At 45.0% G+C, this 8484-nt stretch overlaps 1 protein-coding gene across 1 annotated transcript in view; it reads right to left on the bottom strand.

Moving 5' to 3' along the window:
- Positions 1-1762: 1762 nt before the first annotated feature.
- LOC105196223 (ATP-dependent RNA helicase DDX24) overlaps positions 1763-8484 on the bottom strand; it is a 48924-nt gene continuing 42202 nt past the window's right edge. The window contains exons 13-15 of the transcript XR_005576398.1: positions 5888-6400; positions 5359-5587; positions 1763-1911 (exon numbers count right to left, since the gene is read on the bottom strand). The gene's annotated coding sequence lies outside the window, so the exon portion shown is untranslated. The remainder of the gene's footprint in view (positions 1912-5358; positions 5588-5887; positions 6401-8484) is intronic.

The raw sequence follows: 8484 nt of genomic DNA, 5'->3' as shown, positions 1-8484 counted from the left end.
CCCCATAAATCCCGTGATCACGTAACACGTACACGCGTATTCGGTTTCACGTATATATGATTCTAACTGGCGGCGCTAAATAGTCGCCGCGAGCGATAGCGTACGCGACGTAAACCACTTCATTCGCCCTAATGCGACGCTTCATTTCGCCGGCCGGGGAACGACGACTTCCTTCTCTTCTCGCGTCTCGAGGTACATCACAAAGTATCGAGACGCCGCTACACGCGGATAACCGCGTTGCCCTTTGGACGCGGGGCTCTCCCTCGGCCACCCACCGCGACGGTATAATCCCCCGTGCAATTTCTCGTGCTTTACGCGAATTAACTAGCGGCACTCCACGCGCGCCTTGATTAATTGCGATCGCGGCGTTACTTTCGCGTCGCCTATTCTTAATCTCGCCGCGTCGTATCCCATGAAATCGCGCCGTAACGAACGCCGATAGAAATAACTGTACTGCAACTATATTAATGCCTCGGCACCTCCGCGCCTCTGCGAACGGGGCCTGTTCTTCGATTGCCACGACACAAGTGATGTACCTTGAGAAACAAAAATCTGTTAACGACACACGCTGTTAAAGAGCTTCCCATGCGGCACAGCATTGCAAAAAACATTGTAAAATATTGCCGCAACCTTACGTATCAATATTTCTCAAGCAGACATTTTATCGTTGCTGAAACATTGTAGCAATGTTCTGCAATATTTTTGCAAAGCTGTACTGCATGGATTAAAAGAATTTGATTTATGTGTGTGTGTGTGTTTTTTTTTTTTTTATCAGATCAAACCTACACAGGTAAAATTTACCTGGTACTCGTCGCTCTCTCTCGCTCGATAAGCGCGCGAATAAACCTGGCGAGGCTCTCGACCAGGTGCCCTCGAATTACGTGATCGCGATGCATCGCGCGTTCTTTATCAGACGCGCCGTGCGCGGCGACGGACGAGGCGGCGAGCGAGCGCGAAAGCGAGCGGAAAGGAGAGTGTGCTGCAATGATGACGTTACAGCTGATTTCAATCAAGCGTTCCAGCATAAAGGATCCCGGGCGAGCCCTTCCGCGTCCGCAGGCGCCGCATCGCGGTGCAGCGCGCCGCGATGGAAATCAGTGATCCTTTCACGCAGCGTGCCAGAAGCCCTCGTAAAAGGGAGTGCGCTCCATTTGCATCCACCGGGCGTGATCTATAGAGTGCGCGGAAAGATGAATGGTCGGATAAAGAGGGCGAGCGGGGGAGGGGGGATGGCCGAGGGGACGGTGATGTTTGAGAGCACGTACCGACCCACGTTTACGAAGCGCGTGTAATGACTCCCGCGAGAGAAGCCGCTCCTCCTCGATCCCCGCGACACGAACGGGACACAATTATCGCGCCGCCATTGTGTACGTTCACCTACGAACTTTCCGCCGTATTAAGCGGCCGTCGCTTGAGTCGTGACACGGAGGTGCGAAAAGTTTCTCAGCCACGATGGTGGCATTACCAATTACGGACGTGACGGCCGATAGATGATGATGAATCGCTATTTATTTTGCGTCCCGAGATAAGTTCCCCTTAAGCGTTGAGACAGTAATACGTACAAGATAACAACGTAGTAATGTAACATGTACAAATGGTTAAAAATATTAAATTCAAAACTATACGCTGTTGTGCAGAGCGAAATAAAAATATCAGAATTATAGAAAACAATGTGTGCTTGTATGTAGCGTGCTCAAGTATGGATATAAAAGATGTAATTGTCTTAAAAACTAAACACTTATCTTAAGGAGATAATTAAAAAGTTTCCTTACCGCATCAAGTTGCAAACTGGGAGGTCTTTTGAAGCGCAGAATGGAGAAAGTAAGACAATCGATAAAATAATCCTGTCTAGCTTTAATCTTTAAGCCATTGCAGTCTTTCAAAGCAAGGTGAAACGTGCTTCCATCTGTCCTGGAAAGTTTAACGTTCTCATTAAAAGATCTTTGCAAACGTGACCTGACGTTATGCTATAGGCTAGAGATGCCAGTGAGAATGGTGTTACAATATAATGAAGAGAAAAATTAGAGAAACTATCAGACGTCAACGGAGACACGGAAAAATTAATATAAAAAGAGAGAGAGGAGAGCTGAAACATAAAATTAAATATATACATATTTAATGTATTCTAATCTAAAACGTTAAAGGATAGTGAAAGGAAAAGTTGGACGATTCAGTTTTTTTGCTAAACAAGAATATTATCTTCGTTACGTATTTATTTTCTCGCGCCGCATAAGATTTCAAAGTTGGAGGATTGAATTATTGAAGTTTTACTTCTTTTTGTATATAAAATGTCGCTTCTTTATTTAATGCGTGTGAAAAAGAAGAAAGAGTGTTACATACGCCGAGACAAGCTTTATGCAACGACTCGCTGCGTTCTCCGGCTCGGTCAACGTCTCCTGACTAATACTCGCGGCACCTACGGAGACAATTACCGCGCGCCGTATACGTTCATCCGTGGAGCTCATCTCGCATAGATAACGACGAAAAGAAGAGCCGAAGGCATCGTATCTGGACAACAGGAAAGACTAGCCCTAGCCTGTGCACAGCAACAGATATAACGCAAGTCCGTACAACGTTTCCTGTTACCTGCTGTACCTATGGCGCGGCGAGGCTGCCACACGTGGCGTCCGTTCTATCTCCGGACCGGACAATTTGCTTCGCAACCCCGAGAGATTTATGCGAAGCGGCGAACGCAGTACTGTTACCTTCTGCCTCGCGGAATCACGGACGCGAAGGGGAAAGCTCACGTTCGAGTCTCGTACGGTTTCTCTGTTTCGGAACTGCTCACAGCGCTCGCCGGTCCGCATTGATTTGCCACGTCTTTTGCGAACTTAATAGATGTTCGCCGGCCGAAAGGGTCGATCTTTAACGAGAATGTACTCGTTCGTATCTTCCTTGTCATTAGAAACTCGTCTCGAATCTCGTCTTTTTTTCTGAACTATTCCAAAAAAACAGAAATGACTTGTAAAATAACTTTCCTATTTGCGTGAAACCCAACTCGCTACTACCTAAATCCCGTTCTGCTCTGTGACTTGTTTATTCCTTTTTTTGTCGTTTGCACTTTTGCTTTACGACCTATCCACCTTTCACTCTGATCATCTTGTTTTTCTTACAAGAAAACAGCATTTCAGCTGACGCCTCATCCTTGTGCTCTTTGCGATTACCCGATTCGTCATGCGTAAATCAATTTTGCATGTCTGCAATAAGATTGTTATTGTTATATCGCGCGTAAAGTAACGTATCGCTTCGCAACAAGACTAAATCGCGCGGAGAGAAGGGCTAACTCGCGCTATCGGTGATAAGTAAATGTGTTCATAATCAAACGGCCAGCAGGAATTCGCGTAGTCGCGGTATCGGGTCATCTGATATCGTTATAATTTACATCGATGGACATAACGATCGGCGCGCTCACACGCTCCGCGAACGCGCGCTCCTATCCCCGTGATACCAGATTACAAACCGGAATATCGTTACAAGTCGGCTGAGAATTATCCTAGATAACGTCGCGCGGGCATCGCGGTGGCGAACGGTAAAATCCAGCGTTCGCGGCGGCAACGGCAGGATCCTGGATGGCGCGGCGCGGCGCGGCGCAAACACCAGCGCGTCTTCCACCGCGGCAGCAGCAGCGGCGGCGGCGGCCTCCCCCTAGAATCGTGGTACCCGAGTGCATCTATTACGCTAATAGCGATAATGGCTCGTTTCTGTGCGCATGCCGACAGGCGAGTCAGCTGCCTCCGTTAGGCGATACCGCCGGTATAACGCTTATCGAGAAAGAGGCACCTGCTCGGCTCGGGGTGACCCAAGCGAATCGCGTTGAGGCGATGAGGAACGCCATCGATCAAGTATGCGGTATCTGTGTGCGAAAATCCACGCCTGGAATTTCCCAGTCCGGCATTCAGCACGGTAGGAGGTAGAGACCTTTAAGCTGCGCGTGCAACGAGACCGTGTGTTCGCGAGTCAATAGCGAGTCGGTCCCGAGACTGATGGCCGCACTATTGAACGTGTACTAAAATATTATACTGGGGTATTCGTGATTAACAATCTTATTATTCAAATTGACTATTAAGTGACACTGAAAAACGTTATTGACAAATTCTATTTTTTTTATAAATCATTCTTTATAATATTTTAATTAATAGTAAATGACTTGTACATCTCTCTTACTTTAGCTTGGACTAGATTACTATTACTCCAATACAAGAACAAAGAACGATTCAGTGTTGAATTTATCTTATTTGTATAGGCAATAGACAAATGGACGCATTTGCTCGTCCAACAGTGCAAAAGTCCAATTAACGAGCGACGCTTTACTGAACTGAGCGATATCCTCATCGGTTTATACGCCAATGCAGCTTCATCTTTATTAGTTTTAGCCGGTGTCCGCGATAGGAGTAATGGCAACGGCTACTTGGTCCAGGCCGAGATGCGACCGGGCGCGAATACTGGAGAAGGGAGCGCAGGGGAAGGAGGGGGCCGTAAGCGAGTCGGTCCAAAGTGGGGCAAGATTTATCTACAAATTTGTAATTTAGATGGGATTTAATTAGCACGGACACGCCACCGCCGTACGTCTATCCGCCCTTACGTATCCATCCACGTCCGCCTATGCTATTAGCGATAATGGTTCGTTCCCATGGAGATAAAGCGCCGGTTACGATCGGCGGCAGACAAGTGGGCCCGGTATTGGCCCCGCGGGCCCGCTCGTCCGCGTATGTACGCTCTTTCTTCTTTCTTAGCCAGCTGGCGCGCGAATGTTGCGCGGCATGTCCACCGTCGTGAAACCACCGAGGCCGAGAGGAACCGGCGACGCGATTTATTATGATTGCCTCGCGCCGTATATATCGACTACCGGACACCCCGGGCAAAAATGGAACGGCTTTTACGGCCTTGCACTCTCTCGAGGCGGACTCGCGAGAGAGGGACCCCTCTCGCGTTCGTCGTGCCGTTATTTTTCGATGCGCTGACGCGGCCGGAGTTTTGACGCGCGATTATGCGCCGTGAAAGAGAATGAGGCTAGAGTACGGGGGAAAGTAAGAAGCCGCATTCTCGCGGAGGACTGACGGCGAACAGGCAATTTACATCGTATTTACATGAATCAGGCATTCATACACGTTTGATTTAATTGACGTTATAGGCAAACAGATGATATATTAATCGACGATGCTGTTTATGCTGTTGCAAAAATTATCGGTCGCGATTCAATTGGCTTTTATGTAACGTCCTAAGTCTACCTAAAGAATCTTTCAAGTCGAACGGGCATAACAATATTTTTACGACTGAAAGATTTAAGGGATACGTAACGAAGAGTTGTGTTTTTGCACGGCAGAGAGGATCTCGCTCGTTAAAGTGAACGTGGAATACCTTCCGACCAGCTGATTCGTCAAGTTGATCGCTGACGATAAAAACCGCTGTATAAAAGTGCGTATTCTTCGCAGCACGATGATACTGGTAAGCCAATAACGGATTCCATTCGTGATTCTTCGAAGTCGAGTGACAGTGTTGCGCGATTACCTTGCGGATTTTATCACCCGGGACTTTCCCCGAGCATCCTAAGAATCTTCGTCCTTTCCGAATTTATCTTGATCGTTTTCTGTGAAAAAGAATGAAAGAATCTTGCGCAATCGTTACGAAGATACCCAACGACAACCCTGCGTAGGTATGATTATAGTTATAAAAACAAATTTTATATAAATTTTAATATAACGTCAAATTAAAATTATTATAATTAAAATTATTAAATAAAAGCAAAGTGCAATTATCTTCTTGGCGGACAAGGCTAAAATTGACAGCTATTTTAAAGTTAATAAACAGTGACGGATGTCAACAAGCGAGAGTAATAAAAACGGCATTTATTTGGCAGCGGACATAAAAGTGAAACGATTAGTCTTACCGTTACCATATCCTTGATACGATTTTGCTCACTTGACCCAAATCTTCATTACGCAACGCCCGATATTTCGCACTATCCGCTTTTTTGTGCGTGATTTCTCCGTCGCAATATCGAACAGACGGAGATTTTAATTGCAATACGTTGCGCACAATACGCGCGGAATGAGGTAACCCATGAGATCTTGTTTCCGCCTCCCCGTCAGAGCGACTCTCGTCGTTTCGTCGACGTTGCGTAAAACAGTCGCCGATTCGCACGACTCCTCATCAGTAAGGAAGCGATGAGCCGACGACTCCCGTTCGGCCGGGAATCTTAGGCGTGGAATCGCACTCGGTCGCGGTTATGGGAAATGTGAAAGCTGCTGGTTAGGCGACGTGGGTGTTGCCGATCTCACGCACAGTCCGCGAGAGTTTTCTTCGCCGTTGTGTTACGTTGAGCTCTCTTCTCGGAAGCCGGGAATCTCCGCGAATTGAAAACTTCATGCCTTTCCATCTCGCAAATAACTTAAATGTTATCCTGGAACATATATATATAACGTAGTATTGAAATATAATGATACTACCGTTTAGAAATTTTCACTTCTTCTTTCGCTGTGTTTAGCTTCCGGATATATTTCACTTGGAATAAAATTTTCGAACTGCCATGCATTTTTGTTTTATATTTTTGTGTAATTTTTTAATCAACCATTCAGAAAAAATTGAAAAATGTTTGAATGGCTTTATAATCCAGCTAAAAGTTAGCAATTTAAAAACTGTGGGCTTCTTCGATTTATTCTTTTGTTTTCTAATCAATGACAAAAAATTTTGTCCGAATTTTGATCCTAAAATCAGCAAAGAAGAAAACCACGAAATTGGGTAATGTATGGCAAAAATAATTTTATTTTGCTACAGTTAGGTAAGTAACTTTTAAACGAATGATTTTGAAAAGGATCTAAATGAACTTTTGCACAAATATTTATTAGATTTTACTAATATATACAAAAAAAACTTAATTCATAATAGTACTTCCTCATCTTTGAAAATAAGCACTACAAAACGCGATTTTACGTAAGAATTAAATATAAATAAAAAAATTAAATAACTTGTAAACCAATAAGAAAATTATGTTCAAATTTTACACAGATACTCATACACAGTAAAATAATGTACGAAATTAAAAAAATTTTGAAATATAACATATACATTCTTAATGCACACAACGAAAGCCGTTATTTCCGAAGGAAGATATTTGCAAGGAAGACGGCTCTTCCTTCGTGCGATGCCGTCTTTATCGCGGTCCTCTCCTCTTCCTTCTTCGTTCTCTCACCTCTTACCCTTCGCACACATTCGGCGTTACATATACCTTGCGAGTACCTACGTGACCAACGAGTAACGAGGGAGTTACGGGTCGGTGTATAAATAGGCGACGCTTCTTCTTCCGTGCGCACTTGGCAGGCAGGGACGTTATTTATCACCAGGAAGCGTGGCGGCATTCTGATTAACGAAGGTCAAGCCCGCCATAGAAACCACGAACCTCTAGCTCTGGCTTTAGACCTCTCGACAGGGTTATGTGCACGCGTTAACGTAGTCATCGTCGTCGTCGTCGTCGTTGTCGTGCCAGTACAGCGACCCAGCGAATCGCTCCCGTATTCCCGACTCCGACTCGCCGGCGCCGCCGTTTTGTTTAATACAGGCGCCACAGCGAGAGACCTACGAGAACGACTACTGGCCTACGACAGGCATGTAGGTTCGGAACGTAATCGTTGCGTCATGTCCACGTACCATTTCACGGTGGCTCGTTGCAGTTGATTTGCAACGGAGTGCAAGGGAGAATAATTTTAATCTTACCAGTTTAGTTAGATGCCATAAAATTTTTTCTAAATTAACTTCAACGAGACTACTCGTTATCATTCTCAAATACCTTTACGAGTGATTTCGCGAAAAGAGAAAAATGATATTTCAGCCTACAAGTCACGATACTTTTGTTTCTTTGTTTCTTTTTCAAATAAATTAAACTTTAATACGTTGTATGCAATAGCTTAGATAATCGTTGGTATTAATAGTGACATAATCCGCTAAGCTGCACAATTAAAGATCGAGGAAAACTATTAAATTTATAACATAAAAATCTCCTGCTACGTTAAGGAATAAGACTCATCGTGAACTCTTGACAGGCATAAGAATGCTAAAATAAGCATGACATTACAATAAATTTTATCGCCTCTCTCTCCACGGAATACAAGAAACCCGTTTCATATCGAAGAGCTCAACGGGTTTAGCTTGTGGGAACGAACGGCCGTAAAACACAGACACAAATTTGTCATTCACCTTGAATCGCCGTATCGTGCTCGAATTTATCGCGAATAAAGCGTACAGTCGCCGAAGGCACGCATTAGCGGGTTTAAAAGTTACATTTCGAGTAAGATACACTTAACTTCTTAACGATATGCATTTCGAATTCACGGCGATCGTCGGACGGCCGAAAGGGTACGTCCAAGAATAGAACTCCGCGTCGCATTATCTCCGCTGACTCCGTCTGGGCCTGGGCTCAGAAAGTAATTAGCGGCGAACTAACGAAGGTGTTTTTAGGCTCGGGCTACCCGTGTTTCGTCCTGCCGTGCA

Source organism: Solenopsis invicta, chromosome 14 (genome assembly GCF_016802725.1).
Source record: "Solenopsis invicta isolate M01_SB chromosome 14, UNIL_Sinv_3.0, whole genome shotgun sequence".
Taxonomy (NCBI): domain Eukaryota; kingdom Metazoa; phylum Arthropoda; class Insecta; order Hymenoptera; family Formicidae; genus Solenopsis; species Solenopsis invicta.
The sequence above is the reverse complement of the archived record's forward strand: the minus strand, read 5'-3'. Positions and strand labels throughout refer to the sequence as shown.